At 54.3% G+C, this 24,698-nt stretch overlaps 1 long non-coding RNA gene across 2 annotated transcripts; it reads right to left on the bottom strand.

The window, feature by feature from the left end:
- Positions 1-345: 345 nt before the first annotated feature.
- Positions 346-13,015, bottom strand: LOC149127048 (uncharacterized). 2 transcript variants are annotated; one of them, XR_016232112.1, is made up of 3 exons: positions 12,882-13,015; positions 9,197-9,400; positions 346-608 (listed from the first exon to the last, which is right to left on the bottom strand). It is a non-coding gene; the product is annotated as an uncharacterized LOC149127048 (long non-coding RNA). The 2 variants fall into 2 exon arrangements; XR_016232111.1 differs by having other exon boundaries at positions 12,845-12,998.
- Between the last annotated feature and the right edge of the window lie 11,683 nt (positions 13,016-24,698).

The raw sequence follows: 24,698 nt of genomic DNA, 5'->3' as shown, positions 1-24,698 counted from the left end.
CTTCCCCTTTTGCTTCCTGTCCAGACTCATCTCCAGCTGTCGCCGCAGGCCACGGCCCGGCAGCCACCTGGGAAACAGCTGCAGGTGACCCAGGTGGTTTTGTGGTCAGTTCTAGCCTGCAAGGAACAACCCACGGAACCAAAACACAGTCCCAGGAGCGCCCGCCAGCTGGCCAGGGAGGCGGGGACAGGTGTCCAGCTGCCATGGGGCTGAGATTCAGGGCATGGGAGGGCCAGGACCTCAGACTGTAGGGCTCAGACTGACACACGGACACCCCGACTCCAGAGACAGGAGCCTCAGCAACCTGAGTCAGCGTAGGACTAAGCAGCTTCATGCACAGATTAAGATTTAATCAATACCAAGGAAGCGAATTCAGAGAAATCGGAAAATCTTAATGAATTCTCAGCACTGGAAGAAAGGATTAAAATCTAAGCAATGTAAAGGACTGAAGAGAGAAAAAAACAACTCTCAAGAGAAACTATAATTAAAAAAGCAAATTGCAGGGGGCAGGGGGCAGAGGGGCCTGGAGGAGCGCACAGACCGAGGCACATCCAGCGGAGCGTAGGGCGGCAGTGATTCCCAGGGACGCGCTGGGGAGAAAAATCCATCTGGAAACAGAAAGAAGGAAATGAAACAAGAATTTGCTGCATTATTTAAAGCTTTCAGGGGGAGGGGACTTCAAGAAGAGAGGAGGTTAAGAGAAGAGAATGGATTGTTCTACCAAAGGGGATTAGGGGAATCATAAGGGCTTTTTAAAAAGACTCAAGCAAGAAAAAAAAAGAAAGGAAGGGAAAAAAAGAATGCAAATAATTGTAAGCTGTGAAATTAATGGCGGCCAAGATTCTCAGTTCATTCTTTAAATCTGCCTAACAGGAAAAATGAAGGAGAGACATTTGTATGCTCGGGGAGTGATGGAGTCCTTGAAAATGTGGTTGCAGAGAACACTGGCCAGACTGAATGCAAGGCAGAGAATACGGTCCTGGGCTGGGGCCGGGCTGGCAGGGGGTCAGACTCCAGGTCAGGGGCAAAATGCTGGCACAAAATACTTGCCCCCTCCCTGTGAAGCTTGGTTTCCCAAATATTTGGCTCCCCCCCGAATTTAGTCAAGGCAAAAGAATGCTCTTGTAACAAACTGTGCTGGCATCAGAAGACTTGGGTTTGAATCTTAGCACTGAATATTATTAGCTTTGTGATCTGGGGCTGGTTACTGAACCTCTCTGAGTTTCATTGCTTCGTAGGATGGCAGGAAGGACGAGGTGCTGGGCCATGGGGCACTGTCGATCCAAATTGATTGCATCTAGAGCCTCCACTTGTTACCAATTTCTTTGGTCCAAAGGGTCTTTTTGTGGCATCTTGCGCTCGGAATATATCCTGTCCTGGGATCTCCATCTCATGGCTAACACACAGGCCTCGCAGACGAGGGGAGGTGAAGGCATTCTGTTTCTCGGTAGAGTCTTCAACCTCCCTCACCTACATTTGCACAGGCACAGTGGCCCACCCTGTCATCACACCCAGGCCCACTGGGATGCTCTGGCACATCTAGGGCTCTCCTCCCCCGCTGCGCTTTCCCAGGCCCTCCCCAGAGGCAGTCCCCACACTCAGGAGATGTCCGCCATCCTGGGACCCAGACTCATCCCAGGGGAGCCCAGCAGGTGGGTCCGAGGCGCTGCTTCTGCGAGGCAAGGAGGCTGCAGCTGCCCTATCAGGGGAGGCTGTGGGGAGGAAGATGAGAGGGAGCAGAGTGTGGAAACTGAGCTGGATTTCTAAGCAAGGGGTATGTGTGGGGACAGCAGTAAGACTGGGAAGGTGGGCTGGGCAGGAATAGGTGGGAGTCCATGAGGCACCAGCGCTAGGGCTCAGGGACGAGAGGGGAGCCTCCAGGGATCCCCTCTCCACTGTGCCAGGAACCCAGAGTCTGCCTCTGCCAGGCCGACAGTGTGGGATGATTTTCCAGAGATCAACCTGGGCTGCGCTCTAAGCTGTAGGCCTGCTTGTTTCTAAACGTCTGCTCTGCAGTTTTCATTCTTCTTTAACAAGGAGTCCACGGGGACCTTCGGCTTGCTCTTGGCAGAGGAGAGGGTGTGGGAGATGAGGCCCTTCCTGGAGCTGTGCTCCCCTCCCACAGCTAGCCCACCCCGCTCAGGCCCTTCAAGGCTTGCCAGCGCTCCTCAGCGCGGGTCCGACCCAGTGTCTGGTGGTGAAGAGGAAATTAAATGTCTCCTTGTGCCCATTGCTTCCAGGCTTGGGTTGCAGCCACTAAGCCCAGCACGCTCAAGTTTGCATTTGCTGGGTGTTGGGCTCACCAGGTGTTACTGCAGATCTTTGAAAAAAGGTTTATCTATTTATTTGACAGGCAGAGTGAGAGCAAGAGCGAGAGCAAGAGAGAGAGAGAGAGAGAGAGAGAGAGAGATCTTTCATCCGCTTGTTCCTTCCCCAAATGGTGCTACAGCCAGGTTTGGGCTAGGCTGAAGTCAGGAGCCAGGAGGTCCACCTTGGGCCATCTTCTGCTGCCTTCTCAGGTGCATTAGCAGGAAACTGGGTCTGAAGAGCAGTAGCTGAGATTCGAGCCGACACTCAGATATGGGCTGCAGGCGTCTCAAGCAGTGGCTTAACTCACTGCCCCACACCACTGGCCCTGCCACTGCAGTTCTGGAAGGTAAGAACTCCGCTCCCTGGAGGGTGAGGGGGAGCTGCTTAGCTGCCCAGACCCCCCACTTAGCCACGGTTTTGGTGGCAGAGGTGATGGCTTCCCGCAAGCAACCTTTGCTCTGTGGGTAGTCTGCTTCTCTTGGGAGTAGTTTGGGAAGTGACATAATCAAATGAGAGCCAATTACCAGGCTGTGACTGTAATTCTCACAGTGTACTCTGGGTCTCAGTGTCATCATCTCTTAGATGTGGACTATTACACACCTCATGGCACCACCGGGAAGACAAAGCAGCAAATGCAAGTGTGATCTTTTGGTAAACTGCAAACTCTTAGATGAATGAATGTGAATTACTGGTCGCTTATACACAGCCTGGGAAGCACACTCCTGAGGAATTGTCCCTGCACTCCTTCTCTGAAAGCTGGAGTGACACCCGCTTGTCCCCTACACTCACCTCTGTGAAAGCACTAGTCAGCCTATAGTTTTGAAAGATTTACTTATTAATTTATGTGAAAAAATGGAGCAACAGAAACAGAGAGACAGAGACTCATGCACACACAGAAAAAGAGAGAACGAGAGAGATCTTCCATCTGCTGGTTCACTTCCCCAAGTGGCAACAAGAGCCAGGTCTGGACTGCCTTCCTAGGCACATTAGTGGGGGGCTGGACCAGAAGTGGAGCGGTTGGCAAGTGGAACCCGCTGTGCCTGCCACAACACTGCGCCCTCAACCTGAACTGTACCTGTGGCAGTGAACATCCATCGCCCAGAGTCTACTGACTTCCCGGGGGCCAGTGGCCATTCACTCAGCAAGGGCAAATCTTTCCTCCCTGGCTCACAGCAAGGGGTTCAATAGATTTGATAAATGATGGGCAGAAGCACTGGGGAACTGAAGCTGCACATGACCACCAGGGGGCAATCAAGCCTTTCCTAAGAGCCCAATCAAATCATTGCAGAGGCCCTCCTTGGAGAGAGAGGGCTCAGCAAGAATGACCCTCTGGTGGTGCGTGAGGGCCAGGGCCCAGGACTCAGGGCCTGGACCAAAAATTCCCTCCTTGTGTCTGGCACCAGCTCCGTGGAAAACCAGGACCGTCCTCCATGGTGTCCTGAGTTCTTCTTTCACCTGGAGGGGTGGTGCCCAAGGTCACCATGGAGGAGAGACCCAGCCTGTGTCCAGCCGGGAATGCTGGTGAGCGCTCCACTGACAGGGGACCAGTGTCTCTGCTGAGTGCCCGTGGACCTGTGAATCCGCAACTGAGCACGTGGATCAGAGCTCTTGTACCTCTCCATGGGGATCTAGGCATTCATAGAACAGCAGACTGGAAAAGTACCGGTACCAATGGGGCCTGGGGGGAGGAGTCCACCCACTGGCCTGCTGCATGGCCTGGGCAAGCAGCTCGCTCTCTCCGGGGCTGTTTCTTCATCTATGGAGCGAGGGCCTGGGGCTAGATGGCTAACAGCCGTTCTCGCCCTGTCATTCATTGTTTCTGTCTCTGAGGATGAGCGTCCATGCACGTCAGCGTCATCTTGGATGAGAACCTGCATCTCTGCCACCTCTGGCTTCCTACCTGGATGAAACCCAGGCTCACTGGCTGGTCACCTGCCAGTGCCATCCTGGGCTCAGAGAGGGAGGCTCCGGGACGGCTGTGGGGACCCTGTTGCTCTGCGTCTATGCAGGCATCCCAGCTGAGGCGGCCTTAACAGGGCCCTCCTTGTCCTGGGCTTCATCGGTCCCTCCCTCTCCCTCTCAAACCAGCAAGCATCTGTCTCCCTGGCCGTCGGGTCGCTGTCATCTGGGAAGGTACGTGCGGGTGGCAGACCCCTGGATCTGGGATGCAGGCAGCAAGCAGAGCCGGAAGCCTCAGTCTCCGGGGGCCTCTTAGGACCCCAGCCTAGCCCCCTCCTTTCACCTCCAGGCCAGACAGCTGAGACTCTACCCAAGTGCACGCTGTTGAAATAAAGGGAAAGATATTTCTTTCTAATTTTCCCCTTGAAATAAAACCAGACTCAAGAACAACAGAAACACGCAAAATGTGTTTTTAGTGGAACCCAGATGGAGGGCTGGGAGCCCAGCAGGCTGTCTCCACGGAGGGCTCTCGGCTCTGGAATTCTACCCTCTCTCCCCCACCCTCTCAGCCGCATCTCCCCCCACCCCCCACCCCCCACCCCCAACCTTCGTGCTTGGGCTCTCTGGCCTGGGCCTGCCGTCCTCCAGACACCTTGGCCTTGTGTCCAGAGAGCCAGACTGCTTGCTCCCTGCACTGTCACCCGCTGGACAGAAGGTGGCCGAAGAATCTTTGAGATCTGTGGTTTCAGAGATCTGGGGGAGGGGAGTGGGGGCACCAGGACCAACTCAGTCTGAACACCTGGATCTGCCGCAGTACAACAAAGACAGAGTGAATTAAGACATCTGAAAAAAATACTCTAAGGAATTCTGCTCACCCACAAGGGCCCACTGCTTCTCATTAAATAGTTAGAGTTCTCCATATTAACATATGCAAATCCAGCCCTGTGGGTGAAGACTTAGGATACAAAGGCAGGTCCTGACAGCACCCCCACCCCCAACTCCTTCAAAGGAGTTCCCAGTAGGAGGAAGAGCTCTTCACCAGTTCCATTTGGATTCCGTCAATAGAACAGAGGTCTTGAGAGCTCCAACCTTGGAATATTCTTCCCTTCAGGGGAGGAGGGTGAGGGGAGTTGTGTGGACAAACCAGGGAAATTGATCCTGGACAAGCTACTCCTGTGAGGTGGCACTGGTCATTTTTCATTTAATACTCCTGGATGCCCACCCATGCCAGTGGCTGGAACACTGCTCATGGGTCTCAGGTCTTCGAGCAGGGAGATGGAAATCAGGGATCACTATGGGGCAGTTGATGGGCGATGCCAGCTTGGGTCACGAGTGAGTTGAGAAAGAATTGTAGATTTGGGGCCAGCGCAGCTCACTAGGCTAATCCTCCACCTGCGGCACCAGCATCCCGGGTTCTAGTCCCGGTCGGGGTGCCGGATTCTGTCCCGGTTGCCCCTCTTCCAGGCCAGCTCTCTGCTGTGGCCCGGGAGTGCAGTGGAGGATGGCCCAAGTGCTTGGGTCCCTGCACCCACATGGGAGACCAGGAGGAAGCACCTGGCTCCTGGCTTCGGATCAGCGCGGTGCGCCGGCCGCAGCAGCCATTGGGGGTGAACCAACAGAAAAATGGAAGACCTTTCTCTCTGTCTCTCTCACTGTCCACTCTGCCTGTCAAAAAAAAAAAAAATAAGAATTGTAGATTTGGGAGTTGTCAGTGGTATCAGTGTGGACCAGCGCTGACAAGTCACCTGGAAGCAAGAGTGGAGGGCTGAGAGCTGTATTACAGAGGGTGGAGGGGAGGGAACGAAAGGGATGGAGAAGGATAAAGAAGCCATAGAGGAGAGAGATGCATCTAGGTCAGAAACGTGAGGGGAGGAGCCTGTGACGCTGGCATCCCAGATGAATGTGGGTTCAAGTCCCAGCTGCTCTGCTTCTGATCCAGCTCCCTGCTAATATGCCTGGGAAACCACAAATGATGGCCACAGCACTCAGGCCTTTGCTACCCATGTGGAAGACCAGGATGGAGTTCCAGGCTTCTGACGTTGGCCCGTCCTATCCCCAGCTGTTGCAGCCATCTGGGGAGTGAACCAGCAGATGGAAGATCCATCTCTCTCTCTCCTCTCATTCTTTCTCTCTCCCTGCCTCTCTTTCTCTCTAGATAACTCTGCCTTTCAAATAAATAAAAGTTGTTTAAAAAGAAGAGTGCAGGGAGGAGGGAGGGTTGTATCTGGGAAGGAGGGAGATGTAAGAAGAAAAGAGCATTCAACAGGGTCTGGCCTAACACACAAGTGCTGGAAGCTTCGCTGGGTGGTGACCAGTGCCCTGCAGGCTGGAGTGGATGCAGTGGCATCTTGGGGACAGGAAGCCACTGAGGAGGGCAGAGGAATGAGAGGCCAGGAAGCGGAGCTGCCTTGGAGAAGCTGGGCAGGGGCAGACCAGAGGGCATGTAGGAGCCACAGAAGGTTTGGAGGCTGTGCATGGTCACCTCTCAAGGGCACAGTGCGGAGCCTGCACTGGCAAACCTTCAGCAGGGTGAATGGTTTTCTTCTTCCCTCATCCCCACCCCTTCCAGAAGCGTCAAAGACCACCTTGCGTGAGGAAATGGCTAGAGGATGGAGCCCTTGTGGCTGCTTACAGGACACCTGCTATGTGCCAGGTGCACTACCAGGCTGCCTCCCTCCGCCCTATCCCACCTTGGGGTGCACGAACATGGCTACAGGGTGCTCGTGGCACGGCTCCCTTTGGGGGAGACCAGGTGGGGCAGGGAGCAGGGTGGGGCTCCCTTGCATCCTCTGCAGGTTATCCTGGCTCCTGACTCCTGGCCGGGCTGGGGGTGCAGGGACCACGGGCGAGCGCGTTCCTGTGAAGGACTCGAGCGGCAAGCCTGTGGTGGTGGGGGCAGGGGTTGCACCTTTAGAGAAGACACTTGAAGAACAAAAAGCTTCCCTGTCAGCGCGGCTCAGGGGACGGAGGCAGAATGTCAAGCAGCTTCCGACAGTTGAGGAGGGATGCGTCTTGTTTTAGTGAAGGGCACAGGTGATTTGGGCTTCCCAAATCATTCAGTCATTCAGAGGCTGATTTCTCTTTTATTTCCTCTTGCATTGAGGTCATTCCTGCCTACAACCCTCCTCTCTCTTTCTTAAAAAACAAAAAACAAAACAAAACAAAAAAACGGATTTATCTGTTTATCTGAAAAGCAGAGTGACAGAGAAAGGGAGGGACAGAGATCTCCTATCTCCCAGTTCACTCCCCAAATGTCCGCAACAGCTTGGGCTGGGCCAGGCCAAAATTAGGAGCCAGGGACTCCGTTGAGGTCTTGCACATGAGTGGCAGGGACCCAGGCACCCAGGTACTCCAGCCATCTTGCCATCTTTTGCTGCTTCCCAGGTGCATTAGCAGGGAGTTGGATCAGAAGTGCAGAGCAAGAAAAAAAAGAAGCCATGTGGAGCACCTGGGACTCATAGGGGAACTCAGATGTGAACTGGGGGTGTCCCACGCTGAGGCGTCAGCTGCGGTGCCACGATGCCTGCCGCCTTTCCCCCCTGCCTCATCTGGTGCTCACTGCTGTGGGGCGATAGAGCTGAGTAGCAGCCTGCAGAGGTGCAAGAGGACAGAGGTGGCGTCTGGCTGCCCAGCTCCTGGCTGACTGCCTGGCACAGTGGGCCCTTGACATGGAGTTGCTGACGGACGGATAGAGGGACGGACTGACGAGAGGGAGGGAGGGAGGGAGGATGAAAGGAGACAGTCCAGTTTTCCTTTGCCCTCAAGGCCTGTGCAGCAAGGGTCCCACCACTGCTGAGAGGGCAGAGAGCCCGGGCAGTGAGCCACAGAGGCCCCCGCCAGTGCTGAGCAGGGGCAGGAAGGCCGCAGCCCTGCCTGACCGTCGCTTTCCGCTCTGAGCAGTGTCACTTGGACCAAGTGAAGCCATGTGCAGTCCCCAGGGAAGGCAAACCTGAGCTGTGTTCCATAGGCTTGGGAGAGCAGGGCCAAGAGGGGAAGGTGGTGTCCAGGCAGCGGAGGCGGAGAATTAACATTCCACTGGCCAGTGCGCGGGCAGGGGTTTGCGGCTCCTCACTGACTGTAAACCCTTTCTCCTGACAGGTCTTGGAGCACATCACTCCAGCTTCTCCCCGGGCAGCTGACACATGGCCGAGACGCGTCTCCAGAAGTCAGGGTCTGCTGAGTCCAGCAGCGACGATGGCGAGGCAAGTGGGAGCCACTGCAGCGGCCCCCTGGGGTCCCCCCCCCCCACTTCAGAGGCTGGGAGCAGGTGGGCCGAGGGGGCTGACAGGTGCGGAAAAGGTGCTTTGCTCACTGCCTGCTTCTGGGTGGAATCTTGTTAACCCAGCGAGGGAAACACACACTCTCCCCCCGAACGCTCTGAGTGGCAGGGCGCATATGCCTTTTATTAATAAAAACGAGAAAATGGAGTCATTATTACCGCCTAATTACAGTTGGTTTGCTAGGCCAACTCTTTCAAAGCCGGTGCTTGGGGCGGGGCAGGGACCTGGATGGGAAGCACCAGGGAACCACCTGTGCAGGAGGCTGCTCGGGAGTGCCTCTCCAGGCAGCAGAGCAAGCGTGGGCGGAGAAACCTCTCTTGGAGCTACCAGACTGCACCACAGCCCTGGCGCCAGCTCCAGGAATCAGGTGACCTTAAGCAAGGCCCTACCCTCCTGGAGCCTCTGCTGCTGCTGCTTTTTTTCCCCAGGAAATCAGGGCTCAGATTCCTGCCCTGCTTGGTTCCCAAGGTTGTTTTGGAAATCAAATGACAATAGTTACGGTTTCTTTCCTTCATTCGCTCAGCCATCACCTACTCAGGTATGTCATACTGAGACATTGCGCTGGAAAGGGGATACAAAAAAGCAGTAAGATTGGAATCTTGCCTTCCAGGAGCGCACAGTCTAGCAAGGGGCACAAGAAGACCCAGCTGTGAATAATAATGCAATGTGCAATGGGGGCCCCAGAGGAAGGCCTGGACCCCACTTACCTGGTCCAGGTGGCCAGAGAGGATTTCAGGCTAGGGTGCCTGAACTGGCTTGCAAAAGGTGAGCTGGAAAATTGATGATGTATCACACCATTTTCCGAAGTGGACGTGACCGTGATGTGGGGGTGACCTTGAGTGCACCTCGATGCTCCAGTCTGAATACAACTATTGCAGGGTGCATGTTATGCCCATGACTATCCTGTGAGGCTGTAAAAGAAAGAAGGGATTGGAGTCAGGGGTGCTCTGGCCAGGCGACTTTTCCCCAGGTGGAGGACAGCGTCCCAGAGCCGCTCAGCCTACCCTGGTCTGTTGTGCACAGAGCCTATCCCTCAGACAGAACCTGCAGGTGAGCAGGAGGGCCCAAGTGGGCCATTAGGATGTCATCGTCTAGGTGCATTGGAGAAGAGATCAAGATGGGAGCACTGATCAGCTTTAGGATGGCAGACCCCACATGCCCACAGGCTGGAGCCGGACCAAGTGTTCAAAAATTGCCTCCTGGGGCCAGCACCGTGGCATAGTGGGTAAAGCTGCTGCCTGTGGCGCCAGCATCCCACATGGGTGCAGGCTCGAGTCCTGGCTGCTCCACTTCCTTTCTAGCTCTCTGCTAAAGCACCTGGGAAAGCATGGAAGATGGTCCAAGTGCTTGGGCTCCCGCACCTATGTAGGAGACCTGGAAGAAGCTCCTGGCTCCTGGCTTCAGATCAGCCCAGCTCCAGCTATTGTGGCCATCTGGGGAGTGAACTAGCAGATGAAAGATCTCTCTGTCTCTATTTCTCTCTCTGTCTCTCTCTGTGTCTCTGTAATTCTGCCTTTCAAATAAATAAATAAATAAATCTAAAAGCAAACAAACAAAAAATTGCCTCAGCCCTTCAAGGCAAGAACAACGTTAAGGTAAAGCAAGACATCCGTATTTTGGAAATATGCCTATCCTTATGCTGTTGACATATTATGCAACTTTTCTTTTTGGACTTTTTTTTACATTAAGTAAAGTTTTTTTTTTTTATTTATTTATTTGAAAGAATAACAGAGAAAGGTAAAGTGAGAGAAAGAGTTTTCCATTCCACTGGTTCAGTCCTCAAATGACTGCAATAGCCAGAGCTGAGCTGATCTGAAGCCGGGAGTCAGGAGCTTCTTCTGGGTCTCCCACATGAATGCAGGGACCCAAGGACTTGGGCATCTTCTACTGCTTTCCCAGGCCATAGCAGAGAGCTGGATGGGAAGAGGAGCGGCTGGGATTTGAACTGACACCCATATGGGATGCCAGCACTGCAGGCTGGGGCTTTAACCCGCTGTAACACAGCGCTGGCCCCCATAAGTAAGGTTATTTTTTAAAACAGATTTATTTATTTATTTGAAAGGCACATCAACATAGAGAGAGTGAGAGAAGGGAGGGAGATATGTTCCATCTGCTAGTTCATTCCCCAAATGGCTGCAACAGCCAGGTCTGAGCCAAGCACCCAGAGCTAGGATCTTCATCTAGGTTGCCCATGCAGGTGGCAGGGGCCCAAGCGCTTGGGTGCCATCTTTTGCTACCTTCCCAGGTGCTTTAGCAGGGAATGGGATTGGAAGCCAAGCCAGGACTCGAACAAGTACTCTGATGTGGGATGCTGGTGGCTTAACCTGCTGTGCCCCCACTGCGGCCCAGGTAAGGTTGTTTTCAGTGACGTCAACCTGTCTCAGCTCTCTTGCACTAGACATTTAAAGGAGTTTCTGCTCTAGGGAGCATGCACAGTGGGGTCAAAACCCAGAGGGAGAAACTCCTGTTTCCACCCAGGAAAAGCTGGCGCCGAGAGGCCCACGTGCAGCCACCCCACCCGGCTGGACTTGCTCCTTCTGGTATTTTGGACCAAAACTTTGGGCCGTCTCTGTGTTTCTTCATGTTCCTGTTTCATGGAAAAGACATTTCACTGCAACATCTGGAAGACAATAGAGCCAAGACTAAACAGAGAGCCCCCCAACCTCCACACCCCAACATGAGGGAGGAGTCCCAGGGAAAAGGGCTGGGACTCAGGGCCCGGCCCTCATCCCGCCTGGGTCTCTGGATGCTGGGTCCTCTCTGCTGCTCTGTGCGCCAGCGCGGCCAGGGGCACCCAAGCTGGTTCCTGCAAGGCAGCATCTGTCTCCCCAGAGGAGCCAGGGGAAAATGTTCATCCCTCACCTCTAGGCCTCTGATGAATTTCGATTCAAACCACACAGGCCTAGGAATCGATAGTTTTAATCATTTCAAAAAAAAAAAAAAAAAAGTCCCACTCTGGCTAACATTACATCGCACAAGAAGCTCACCGGAGCTTAAAGGCCACAACCTCATTATCATTTCATTAGACTCACATTTCAGCAAGATGGAACGAAGCCTTCCTGCACAGCGCCCCTCCCACGGCTCCCCTGCCCGCCCCCTGCCCTGTGGGATGACTGCAGGACACGTTGGTTTACGACAGCTGTCAGCCACCAGAGCCACCAGCCCACTCCCGTCCTGCTCTCTCCCGGGGAAGGAAGCCCGGCGCGAGTCGCTGGAGACCTCGGCGCAAATCAGCGCAAATGCCTCCCAAATCAAGTTTGCGATCCTGGGAAGCTGAGTGAAAACAACCCTGCTGTCAGTTTGGCTTCTCACAGCTGGAGGGGTCAAGTCATCAACACAGTATAAACCCAGGCCAGCAGATCCTTGTCCTGCCAGGGGCCCCAGACGCCCTCTGGGAAGCACAGGGTTTGAAAATGTCTTAAACTTTTCCAGTTTGTTTATTTTCCAACGCTTAATGATATTGTCCATGCAAGGAGCAGAACCTCAGCTCCTGCTAACAATTAAAGAGGTTTTCTCATTTAGGAGGGAATGTGATTTTTAAAAGCGAGTCAGAGAACTTGTACAGGAAGTCAAACAAATAATCCGCACCAAGCACAGGCAGGCAGGCAAGCTCGAGTCGCGAGGACTCCGACTGCATGGTGGCGCGTGGAGAGGACGTGATGCCCAGCCAGGGGGCAAATTCAGAGAAGGCTGGGGACTCAGCACACCACCACCACCACCAGGCAGTGTCACTGGGACCCCTGCGTGCCCAGAGCTCACCAGCCAGTGCTCAACGGGACTGGTAGAGAGCTTGGATGATGTGTTACCTAAAGTCCCCTCTCCCAGGACCAGTGTAGTAGTGCAGGGAGTTAAGCCACCACCTGTGATGCCGGCCTCCCACGTGAGTGCCAGTTTGAGTCCTGCTCTACTTCTAACCAGCTCCCTGCTAATGTGCCTGAGAAAGCAGTAGAGGATGGCCCAAGTGCTTGGGCCCCCGCTATCCACATGGGAGACCCAGATGGAGTTCCTGGCACCTGGCTTCAGACTGGCCCAGCCCTAACCACTGTGGCCATTTGGGGAGTGAACTAGCAGATAGAAGGTTGATTTCTTTCTCTCCCCCCACCCCCCCTTGCTCCCTTTAACTGTGCCTTACAAATAAACTTAAGAAATCTTTAAGAAAGGGGAAAGTTCCCTCTCCCCATTTCATCCCACTCCTTGATGCACTCCAGGGCAGCCTTGGTGCCAAGTTGCCTGTGAGAAGGCTGCTGGCAGGCCCAGGGCACTGTCTCTTGAAGCTCCCTGAAATATTACTAGTGGGCGGTGCCCTTGGCACACCGGAGCCTCAATGTGTCCAGATGTGCCCTCCCACTTGTCACCTGCACACGTAACGGGACGGGCTGCTGGGATTCTCACAGGGCAGTGGGGCAGGACCATGCGATGAGGCATCCTCTCTGCTTCCCTGCCTTCCTCTGGCTGCTGATAGACGTCAGTGCCCCTCCCCCCACTTCTCCCCATGCAGCAGCCACAGGTGAGTCTCAGTGCCAGGAAACAGCCATAGCTGAAGTGGGGACTCCTGCTCCAAGTTCTCAAGTGGTTCTCAACCTTGGCTGGGAATTAGGATCAACTGCGGAGCTTGAAAAACTCCTGTTTCCTAGGCCACACCCCAGACCAAAAAAAATCAGAATGTCTGTGTACCTGTCACTGTTAAGTCTCGCTTGCCCGTTGCAGTGGGCGGCCAAGGGTAAGGAGCACTTCCTTAGAGGAAAGAAAGGAGGGAAGGAAATCAGGGCTGGTGGGAGGGAGTCAAGGCCCAAGCTGGGAGCCCTTGCCCTCTGATGGAAGGAAACTGACGCCAGCCCATCCTGGTGCCACACCCCAGCCACACACTGAGAAAACCCCAGGAGTCTCGTCTGCCAAGCCTGCCCGTGACTCGTGCTGTTGGTGTCGGTATCTCTTGCAGTTGAGTCAGTGCATTGGGAAGACAGGTGCAGGAGGACGCACCACTGATGACTTTCCAGTGCAGACCTGGTGGCATCCAAGGCCTTGACAGTGGCGGTGGCCGAGAGAGAGAGAACCCTACAACTGGCAGGGCATCAGGAGAGCATCTGACCCAGCCCCGGATGAATTTCCAGACTGCCGGGAACAGGTATGACCAGGAACTGGCCAGGGCGAGTTCACTCGTCCATCCATCCGTCCATCCGTCCGTCCACCCATCCATGCATGTGTCCACTTGGAGGCTCACATCCGAGCCGATCAGAGCTTATCTCAGAGACCTTAGCTACCACATGCAGCCCCACGGTTCCCAAGCTTTGTTTTCAGCAGAGGAATGCTGGGTTTAAGTGAAACCGTATGGAGGTACAAACACACCCAAAGGGATCTGCTGTAGCCAAAGCAAGGTAGGGGGCCCTGGGCCTGGCCCGCTCGCCTCCATTCCCTTAAGGGAACTTCATCAGATTCTCCTATTTCAAGGGGAAACAGAGTTTGGAAATCTCCTGTTTCATAAATGAGGACATCGAGCCATAGAGCCGGGTGGTTGGTGCCTTGCCCAGCATCCCACAGATTTCATGGAACCAATTTTACTGGCCAGGTATGGGAGGATACAGAACCAAGACACCACGCGGAGTGCTCGCGGCAGATTAATACCTCCACTTCAGGACGGGCCAGACACGCAGTTTAATCAGGAGAATGTCTTTCTCCATGTTGTTTTTAAAGAAGGCCCTTGCCAGGATTCTCCCCTGGTACATGAACTTGGGAGAGTGGGACTGCAGCTGGAGCACCGCCCCCCAGGTCTGATCTCCAGCTGGGATGCCATACTGCCAGCATCTGCTCTGGTGGACTGAGTGTTTACTGGTTGGCAACTAATTTGTTTTAAGATTTATTTATTTATTTGAAAGAGTTACACAGAGAGAGGAGAGGCAGAGAGAGAGGTCTTCCACCCACTGGTTCACTCTCCAATTGGCTGCAACGGCTGGAGTTGAGCTGATCCGAAGCCAGGAGCCAGGAGCTTCTTCCAGGTCTCCCACGTGGGTGCAGGGACCCAAGGACTTGGGCCATCCTCCACTGCTTTCCCAGGCCATAGCAGAGAACTAGATGGGAAGTGGGGCAGCAGGGACTCGAACCGGCTGCCATATGGGATTCTGGCACTGCAGGCAGCAGTTTTACCCGCTATGCCACAGCGCTGGCTCCAGTGATTATTTTGAGCATCACCCTAAGATCCTGCCCTCAAAGTTTCCAAAGCGTGACTCGGAGCCAGACAGTCACAGAAAGCAGAGACCAGGGGCTCCCTCCCGCACTTCTCACTGCTCTGTCTGACACCACAGCTACTAGGAGCGTCCTTCTTCCCAGGAATTCTTTCAGGGCATGGTCTCCCTTTCTACTGCACAAGGTGTCTTGGGCACAGGGTGGTCAGACTGACTTCTGAGCTGGCCACACAGTGCCTCTGCAGGGCTTGGGAGCCAGGCAGGCTAAGTTCAATCCCCGGCCCAGCCACTTGCAGGACATGCAAGGACCCAGCCCCATGTCTCCAAGGGAGAAATTTACACCCACACAGACACACAAAGTATGAAGTATCATTTGAAGACTTGTTGTCCATTAATTCTCATAGTACAACACATTAAGGACAGAGGTCCTACATGGGTAGCAAGTGCACAGTGACTCCTGTTGTTGATTTGATGATTGACACTCTTATTTATGATGTCAGTGATCACCCGAGGCTCTTGTCATGAGCTGCCAAGGCTATGGAAGCCTCTTGAGTTCACCAACTCCAATCTTATTTAGACAAGGTCATAATCAAAGTGGAAGTTGTCTCCTCTCTTCAGAGAAAGGCACCTCCTTCTTTGATGGCCCCTTCTTTCCACTGGGATCTCATTCACAAAGAACTTTCATTTACGTCATTTTTTGCCACAGTATCTTGGCTTTCCATGCCTGAGATACTCTCATGGGCTTTTTAGCCAGATCCCAATGCCTTAAAGGGCTGGTTCTGAGGCCAGAGTGCTGTTTAGGGCATTTGTCATTCCATGAGTCTGCTGTGTATCCCGCTTCCCATGTTGGATCATTCTCTGAAGGAGAGGTGTACGTGAGCACATCACTCCCAAGAAACTTCCTCTCCAATCCAGGGCCTGGAGTGTGGTCAGGGAGCCATTTACACATGTTCACTTCCTCCCTCTGTCGGTTCGCTCTTCCTCTGAGAGTGTTTGTAGATTTTATCCTGAGTGTTCTCTCTGCATGGAAAGAGAGGTCTGGCTTTCTGCTCCTTGGCAGAGCAGAAATGACCAGCACACTTGAAATGCAAGAAGTGTTCAATTTCCTCTCACTGTAAAAGTGTTCTATGGAGCTGTGTTCACCCTTCACATATGCACACACACACACACACACACACACGCATGCACACACAGTTCGGTGCAATTCTGCAATATTTGTAGCACTGCAAACCTCCAAAGCTCTAATACCATTGCCACAGCACAGAGACCTGCTCACATAGAGACCTGCACCCCAGGTGCTGGGAGGCTTCCCATGAGGGACAGATCATTTGCTAGTGATACAATCAAGGAGGGTTTCACTCTGAAGGAGGTCACATTCTCATGGGCTTGGAGGGATGGTAGAGACGGAGCAGGCAGAGGGAGGGGGCGAGAGTGGCTTTCCAGGCCCAGGGAATAAGATGTAGGAAGCTGCGGAGTTGGGAAAACGCAAGGCAGGCCTAGGCAAGTTCTCCAGTCCCGCTGAAAACAGGGTTTGGGAGAGGTGGATGAGGGGGAGGAGCCAAGGGTGGGAAGGTTGCTTGGGACCTGCTTGGGTGGGGCCTCGAGAGTGGAGCAGAGGCTGGACCGGGAATCCTCTGAGAGTTTCCGAGAGGTGGAGGGGGAGCATCAGGAAGACCTGTCCTGTGGGGCTGGAATGGAGCGGGGATACTGAGGTCAGGGACCCAGTGGGAGGTTGTGCTAACAGCACTGGAAGGAACAGAGGATTTGTGGCCCAGGGGTGCCTGCACAGGAGGGCTGCTCTCCTCTCCGCATCACCGCCAATATTCAAGCCTCCAGGATCACCGTGCAAAACCCCTCAGTTCCGGAGCCGAGGATGGGTCACGAGTGAGCTCACTCCCCAGCAATTGTTTGGGGAAGTGAAAGAGGAAACTGACCTCAAAGTAAGGCTGGCTGACTCACGGTCTCTGAGTGACCTTGTGCAGGAACATTCCCGGAGCCTCCTGCCAGCCACCTCCTCTCCTCTCCGTCCACACCTCGCCTCTCAGGAATGTAGACACCAGGAGGGAGCACCACTCAGGAAACGCTTTGAGCTTCAGGGAGCGGGACGGACTCCGTCTCACTTCCCTACTCCTCACTGTAAGGCCTTGGGCAAATCATCCACGTCTTGCCGGGCCTCAGTTTTTCATCTATAAAATGGTAATAACAGCCATCATCATCCATTTGTGGGACTTTTATGAGATCAAATGCCCTAATAAACTTGAAAAATGACTGAAGCTCTTTGGAAGCAGGTGCTATAGAAATGCAAGGTGTAATTGTTGGTGCTGTTATGTAACTGGGTACAAGTATTGCTGACAACCCTGCAGACACACATGTCTCTTTTCTCTCCAGAGGTCAAGGGCTGTTCACGGGGCTCTTCTTCATGAATAATTTCCGAACACCTCCTCCTGCTTACGTGTGGGCCCCGCTCCAGAAGGCAGCACCGGTCCACTGCTACCTGAAATGGACCTTGAGTCAGATCCTGCAGAAGCCAGAGGGAGGGCCCAGCAGCACAAGGGAGATGATTCAACATTTCTCAGTGGGGAAGGTGCTGGAGTCTCAGGCAGGGAAAGGTAGGAGAGCCGAGGTGGGACTTCCTGGACACAGAGGACTGTGATGGCTCATCCCTCTAATCCCTCCAAATCCCGGGCCCCCTCCCATCCTTGGCTAAGTTCTAGTCCCACTGCCTAGATGTCTAACCGTGCAGCCCGGGTGACTCGCCAACCTGTGACTGCAAAAGTCGCTGGACTTCTTTCATTTTCCCCATCTGTAAAATGGGTCTAATAGTCTCTGAACTGCCTGCCTTGCGGTGCTGTCATGAGGGGCAGGATCCCACAGGCTGAGACCTGAGAATTCTTGACAGCTACACAGCATCGTACCAAGGAAAAGGCTTGTTTGAGTGAGTGTTCTTTTTTAAAGATTTATTTATTTATTTAAAGGACAGAATTACAGAGAGAGACAGATAGAGAGACAGGGGCAGAGAGAGATCTTCCATCCGTTGGTTCACTCCCTAAATGGTTGCAATGGCTGGAGCTAGGCCAATCTGAAGTCAGGAGCCAGGAGCTTCTTCTGGGTCTCCCACGTGGCTGCAGGGGTCCAAGCATTTGGGCCACCTTCCACGGCTTTCCCAGGCACATCAGCAGGGTGGTGGAACAGAAGTGGAGCAGTGGCGCCCATATGGGATGTTGGCATTGACCTGCTATGCCACGGTGCTGGCCCTGTGAGCGAGTGTTCTGAGTTGATTTCCCACCTGGCTATGGTGGTGGTGGTGGTGGGTAGGGGCTGCTCTGCAGTGGCTGTGAGAGCAGACATAGGAGGATCCCAGGAAGCCAGACCCATAGTTCCAAAGCTGGGTAGAAAGTGTCTGCTGAACGTAGGTTCTGAGCGCTCACCTCTCCTCCCAACCAAAGGAAAAAAAAACAGACCAGAAAAATACACCAGTGTTCATCAGCCTGCCCTCGGCTGGAGCGCCCTCTCCAGATGGGCTCCTTAGGCTGGCCTGGGACAGTGGTGCCCACCCCCCAAGATTAACAGACAGTATGGCTGGGAGAGGCGTCCCCTTCTAATTAGGGAGTAGTCAGTCGTAGCTGAGCTACCAGGAGGCTGCAAGTGCCCTTCCCCAGCGCACCTGCCCTGAGCAGAGAAAGAAAGGAGGCCATGGAAGAGGGACCACCCAGGTGGGGACAGTGCCCAGTGCCCCCGGGCGGCAGGCATCCAGCAGGGCCAACCACAAGGGCAGAGGCAGGGTGTTGCTTGGATCCCCTGCTTGCAGCAGGGTGGCAGAGACGGGTGAGAGTCACCCAGGGGCGGTGACCCAGGGAGTGCTCATGCGGCCGTGACCCCTTCCCTGATTCCTTCCAAGCACCGCAGCCCGCTCAGGGGGCTGGGCCTGGGGGACGGACTGGTGAGCCTCAAAGCCTGGAAGTCAAGGTGACTCCTCTACGCGCACAGAGTTTACTTCAGACACTGCTTACCGTGTCCCTGGCCCCCACTGTTGCATTTTTTCCAGCCTCAAATGGTTTCTTAACTCATCATCCTGTCCCTGCAAGCAGACCCCACCACACTGGCAAACTCCAGCCGGGTGGACTGGCTCATGGTGACCGCTTCATGCAGTGGTCTTCTGCAGCCACACTCTCCATCTTTGGTGTAGTGGTCACAAACACAAACGCTGAGCGATACCACTTGGGTTCAAGCCCAGGCTTACCACTCACCAGCCATGCACCACTGGACAGGGTATTTTACTTGCCTGGGCCTCTCTCTTTTCCATCTCTATTTGTGCACAACAGTAGGACCTATCTCATAGCCTTGTTCTAAGAATTAAGTGACACAGCAGGTTAGGCCACCTGTGACACCAACATATCATGTGGACACTGGTTTGAGTTCAGCTGCTCCACTTTGATCCAGCTCCTCCTAATGCTCCTGGGAAAGCAGCGGATGATGGTCCAAGTGCTTGGGCCCCTCATCCACATGGGAGACCTGGATAGAGTTCCAGGTTCCTGGCTTCGGCCTGGCCTAGCCCTGGCCACTGTACCACTGTAGTCAGCTGGGGAATGAACCAATACATAGAAGATCTCTCTCTCTCTCTCTCTCTCTCTCTCTCTCTCTCTCTCTCCCTCCCTCCCTCCCTCCTTCTCTATGTCTTTCCCTCTCTTTCTCTGTAACTCTGTCTTTAAAAAAAAAAATACATCTTTAAAGCAAGCAAACAGGGGCCAGCACTGTGGAGTAGTGGGTAAAGCTGCCACCTGTAGCAGCATCATCCCATATGAGTCCCAGCTGCCTCATTTCCCATCCAGCTCCCTGCTAATGCACCTGGAAAAGCAGCAGAGGATGGCCCAAGTGCCTAGGCCCTTGCATCCATGTGGGAGACTCGGATGAAGCGCCTGGCTCCTGGCTTCAGATAGACCCAGCTCCAACCCTTGAGGCCATTTGGGGAGCGAACCAGCAGATGGAAGACCTCTCTCTCTGAAACTCTGCCTTTCAAATAAATAACTAACTCTTATTTAAAAAACCAAGCAAACAAGGCCAGCACCGTGGCTCACTAGGCTAATCCTTGGACTGCAGCGCCGGCACCTCAGGTTCTAGTCCCAGTCAGGGCACCAGATTCTGTCCCGGTTGCTCCTCTTCCAGTCCAGCTCTCTGTTGTGGCCCAGGAAGGCAGTGGAGGATGGCCCAGGTGCTTGGGCCCTGAACCCGCATGGGAGACCAGGAGGAAGCACCTGGCTCCTGCCTTTGGATCGGCGCAACGTGCCAGCCGTAGTTAGGCACTTGGGGGATGAACCAATGGAAAAAGGAAGACCTTTCTCTCTGTCTCTCTTTTTCTCACTGTCTAACTCTGCCTATCAAAAAAAAAAAAAAAAGTAAACAAAAATAATTACATTCATTGGGGCAGGTGTTTGGTGCAGTGGCTAAGGCACTGCTTGGGATGCCAGTATCCCATATCAGAGTGCCTCGGTTTGAGTCTCAATTCCACTTCTGATTTCAGCTTCCTGTGCACTCTGGGGGTGGGACAAGGGCATCACTGGTGGTCCAAGTACTTAGGCCCCTGCCATCCACATGGGAGCCCAAGATTGGGTTCCAGGGTCCTGGCTGCTGGCCATTGTGGGCATCTAGGAGTCAACTAGCAGATGGAAGAGCAACTTCTGTCTCTACCTTTCAAATAAATAAATACATAAACTTTAAAAAAGAATTAAATGTATTAATAAAATGCTTAGCACAGTACTTGCCACCAATGAGCACTACATCTATGTTGGTTCCTTTTGAAAAGCTCCCCTACCATGAGGTGCTGAAGATCTGGTGTGTTTTTTTTTTAAGATTTATTTATTTATTTGAAAGTCAGAGTTACACAGAGAGAGAAGGAGAGGGAGAGAGAGAGAGAGAGGTAGAGGTCTTCAATCCGCTGGTTCACTCCCCAATTGGCCTCAAGGGTTAGAGCTGTGCCGATCCAAAGCCAGGAGCTTCTTCTGGTCTCCCATGAGGATGCAGGGGCCCAAGGACTTGGGCCATGTTCTACTGCTTTCCCAGGCCACAGCAGAGAGCTGGATCAGAAGTGGAGCAGCTAGGACTTGAACTGACGCCCATATGAGTTGCTGGCACTGCAGACGGCGGCTTTACCCGTTATACCACAGCGCCAGCCCCATGACCTTCTTACTTGTAAAATGAGGTGAGCACCCCTTCCTCACAGATCAGGTAAGTGAAATCGGGGGTTCCTGAGGCCTGGACCATGCCGGGGCAGTGCTGGCACATAGCAGGTGTTGATGGTAGCCCTGTGCCTCCTCTCCACCTTGCTCCGCTGCACGGTCTTCCACGTGTCGTCCGGTCCCTCTATCTCCTGCAGCCTCGGCTGGTTCACTGTGTGTATGTTCCAGAGTTCTGAGCGGGTGTTGGTTTCCTGGGCTTTAGCTGTTTGCCTGAGGCTCTGCAAGGCCCCGGGGATGACTCAGGCTGAATCCTGGCTCTGAGTAGCTCACAGGGGCCCACCCGTGTGGGTCACTCCATGGTGTCGTGGCAGTCGTCACGGTGCGGGCATGTAGGCAAGGCGCTCAGAACACGACATGAGGAGTGACCAACTCCTTATGCTCCAGTTCATCTCGCAGCATTGATGGGGCCCACGTTGTGTGCTGAGTGCTGTGCTGGGCACTGGGGACTCAGGATGGGGAAGGCAGTGCCCCCTTCCTCAAGGAGCGCAGGGCCTGGTGCAAAGGACAGACAGGAGGTGAGGCTTACATCAGTGGACACTTCGCTGTGCCCAGGACTGTCATACAAGACAGGACCAGCTAAGCGTCAGAGGTAAGGAAGACTTCCTGGAGGAGGTGGCACCTAAGACATGATGGGCAAGTAGGAATTGGCTAACCAGAGGAAGACTAGCAGGTCTCTTCAGTTGGAGGGGAGCTGCTGGTGCCAAATCGGGGAGCAGTGAGGTCAAGTATATGGCTCAGGGTGCTCTAAGAGCTTCTGTATGGTTGGGCTTACACAGGAGGCTCAGTGCCTGCAGCAATCCCACCTCCCCCCCATCAGACACCTCGGACCCAGCTCTGGAAGCCTCCAGGACCCTCCAGGACCCAGCTGCTGCCCTCTGTCGGACAAGGGCACTGAGCAGAGTGCAGGCTTAGCCTTGAGTCGCAGTGGCTTCCAGGAAAGAGCCTGCCTGCCTGGCCACAGGCCCCCTAGTCCAGCACCTCTGCTCACCTACATACTCCCAGGTCCTGCTCCTGCTAAAGTGGCCAAAGTGAAGCCCCCCCCAACCTTCCTGGAGGTGCACCCTGCAGCCAGCAAGCCGCCAAGGCTCCCTGCGCATCTCACACTCTCCGAGGGCCGTGCGTGCGCAGTCGCCAGGCTCATGGGCACACACATGCACGCTCACACACCTCAGCCACACATCCGCTCCTAGACACTGCGCTCTCACACCAGAAGGGCCCAGTTTGCTTCTGCTCCCCCTGCCCTGTTGGGAGAAGTGGCCTGGCAGACGGTTCTTGATCCCCAACACCAGCATGTCTCACTGAGAGGGTACCAAAGGGTTAAGACAGAACATTTCCAAGGAGTTTGCCTCTTAATCAACACAGTTAATTCTTTTCCTTTTACAAACATAAATTCTTGGCAGTCAGTAACCAAGAAAGAAAGGGGTAAGAAAAAAACCTTAACCCAACATTAGTCAAATCTTTGCCTCTTCCTACTTTTTCTTTTTTTCAAGTTAAGACCCAGGGGAATTCAAAGCAATGAGAGAAATCCCAGCCCAGATGGAATGTTTTTGCTAATATACGTCTGCAAGTTATTTAAATGTATGTTTAAGTGTGTGTGAGAGAGAGAGAGAGAGGGAGAGAAAATGTGAGAGCAAGCAAGCCTGGCTGAGCGGTGTGTGTGTGCGCACGTGTGTGTGCATGTGTGTTCACGTGTGTGTGTGTGCATGACCAGAGCACACAGCAGGACAGAGCGGCCACCAGAATTCCTGCCTGTGCCCCAGCTGTCCTCCAGCCCTGGTTTTCCTGTCTAGACTTGGAGCAGAACAAGGCCATTGCCCAGGACTGTCCTTGTCCTTCAACCTAGGGTCTCTGAGACAATAACCCCTGCCCCTCAGCCCCAGGACAGCCTCCATGACACATTCTGCTAATGACAACCCTCAGCACACCCTCTGTCCTCCTTTCCTGCTTAGACAGAGGTTTGAGGCCGGAGTTTCCAGGCCTGGAGGAGAGGGACAGCTGAGAGGACAGAGCCCTACCTCACACCGCACACTCACCCTCTGCCCAACCATGGTCAGCCTGGCTTTGAAATCGGGCTCAAACTCTTCCTGGTCTCTTGCTGTGGCCTCTCAGAATGCTATTCAGAGTCCTGTGCTTTCTCCCAAGTCCCTGCTACGGGCTGACCCCTCACCCACAGATCCCACTCAGGCCCTGTGGCCCTTCCCCCAGGAGCACCCCCTGCTGGGCTCAGGGTGCAGCCGTCTAGCACACATTCCCCTTAGCGCCCCACCTGTTCTCTCCTGGCTTTCATTCTTTTCATCTTTCCTCTGAAATTGCTCCTCTGGCCCTGTAATCAGCTGTGTGGGTTCCAACTTCCTGATTTCCACCGGGAGATTAAGTAGCTTTCTCCATCCAAAGGCACTCTGGATGCCTGGGCCACCCCCTGGGCTGGCTGGACCCCTGTCTGGCGAGGGGGGCTGCTGTCACTCTTGTGAGCCAGGTCCACCCTGAGTCCTGGGTCTTCTACATGGAACTCTCTGTGCCCTGCCGCCCCCACGCCCCCACCCCTGAGATTCTGAGTCTCCCCATAGGTCCCACTCACACAGAGGGCTCTCAGCCTGTGGCTCCAGCCAAGCCCAGGCCTGGCATCCATGACTTCCTCTACCCCCAGCTCCTGGGGGAAGGGTGGGGGTGGGGCAGGCAGTGTGCTGGGGGCTGGGCTCCACAGAACACGCAGCCTGCTTGCTGCACCCCTGCGCCCTGCTTCTCCGCTGGCCTCCGGGCCCCTTCCACCCACTCTTGCCCTCAGAGGGCAAGAAAAGCTTTCCTTTTCTGGGAACGCGGCTGTCGGCTGTCGGCCATCGGCCCCGGTGGGGGACAGGCGAGGCTTCACCGCTGCCAGCTCTCTGAGTCTGAGCCCACTCGGCTCACCGGCTGGGGGTGGCACAAAACAGGGTCGAGCTCTGGGACTGAGGAGGGGCAGGGACCGGGGAGGGCGACAGAGAGGAGCATCCAGGGCAGCGGGAGATGAGTCTTGGCTCCTACGCCCGTCTGAGCGTGTGCCTTGCTACGGAGCCGGGGGCTGTGGGATCTCGGATCAGACTCCCAGCCTGGAAGACACAGCTGCCCACAAAGGAGCGTCTGAGGCAGAAGGAGAGGCCGCGTCCTGGAAGTGCCACGACGAGGGCTCTGGCTGCTCTCAGGAATGGCCGCGTCCTGATTTCCCAAGGCCAGAGATGCTGGCAGGACGTTCGCTGCTTCTTGGTCCGAGAGCTTCAGGAGGGCCACGAATCTCCTGGCTTTGTGTGGATGCGGCATCCTCCCAGGGAGCGCTCACAGCCTTACTCTTGCTCTTGGAAGGGTCTCTCACCCCACAAAGTTAAAAACCACAGAACAAGGGGCCAGCGCTGTGGCGCAGTGGGTAAAGATGTTTCCTGCAATGACGGCATCCCATATGGGTGTCAGTTCAAGTCCTGGCTGTTCCACTTCCGATCCAGCTCCCTGCTATTGGGAAAGCAGTGGAAGATGGCCCAAGTGCTTGGGCCCCTGCCACCCATGTGGGAGACCTGGGAGAAGCTCCTGGTTTCAGATCAGCTCAGCTCTGGCGGTTATAACTATCTGGAGGGTGAACCAGCAGATGGAAGATCTCTCTCTCTCTTTCTTGTTCTCTCTCTCTCTCTCTGTAACTCTGACTTTAAATAAATAAATAAATCTTGAAGGGAAAAAATAACACTGGACAAGAGCTTACCATGAAAATGATCTTGAGGATGACAAGAGTGACCCAAAGGACAGGGCCATGGTGGAGCCAGAAGACCTCTGGC

The sequence above is a fragment of the Oryctolagus cuniculus genome, chromosome 4, assembly GCF_051225735.1.
Source record: "Oryctolagus cuniculus isolate XC-2025 breed Fujian yellow rabbit chromosome 4, ASM5122573v1, whole genome shotgun sequence".
Lineage (NCBI taxonomy): Eukaryota > Metazoa > Chordata > Mammalia > Lagomorpha > Leporidae > Oryctolagus > Oryctolagus cuniculus.
The sequence above is the reverse complement of the archived record's forward strand: the minus strand, read 5'-3'. Positions and strand labels throughout refer to the sequence as shown.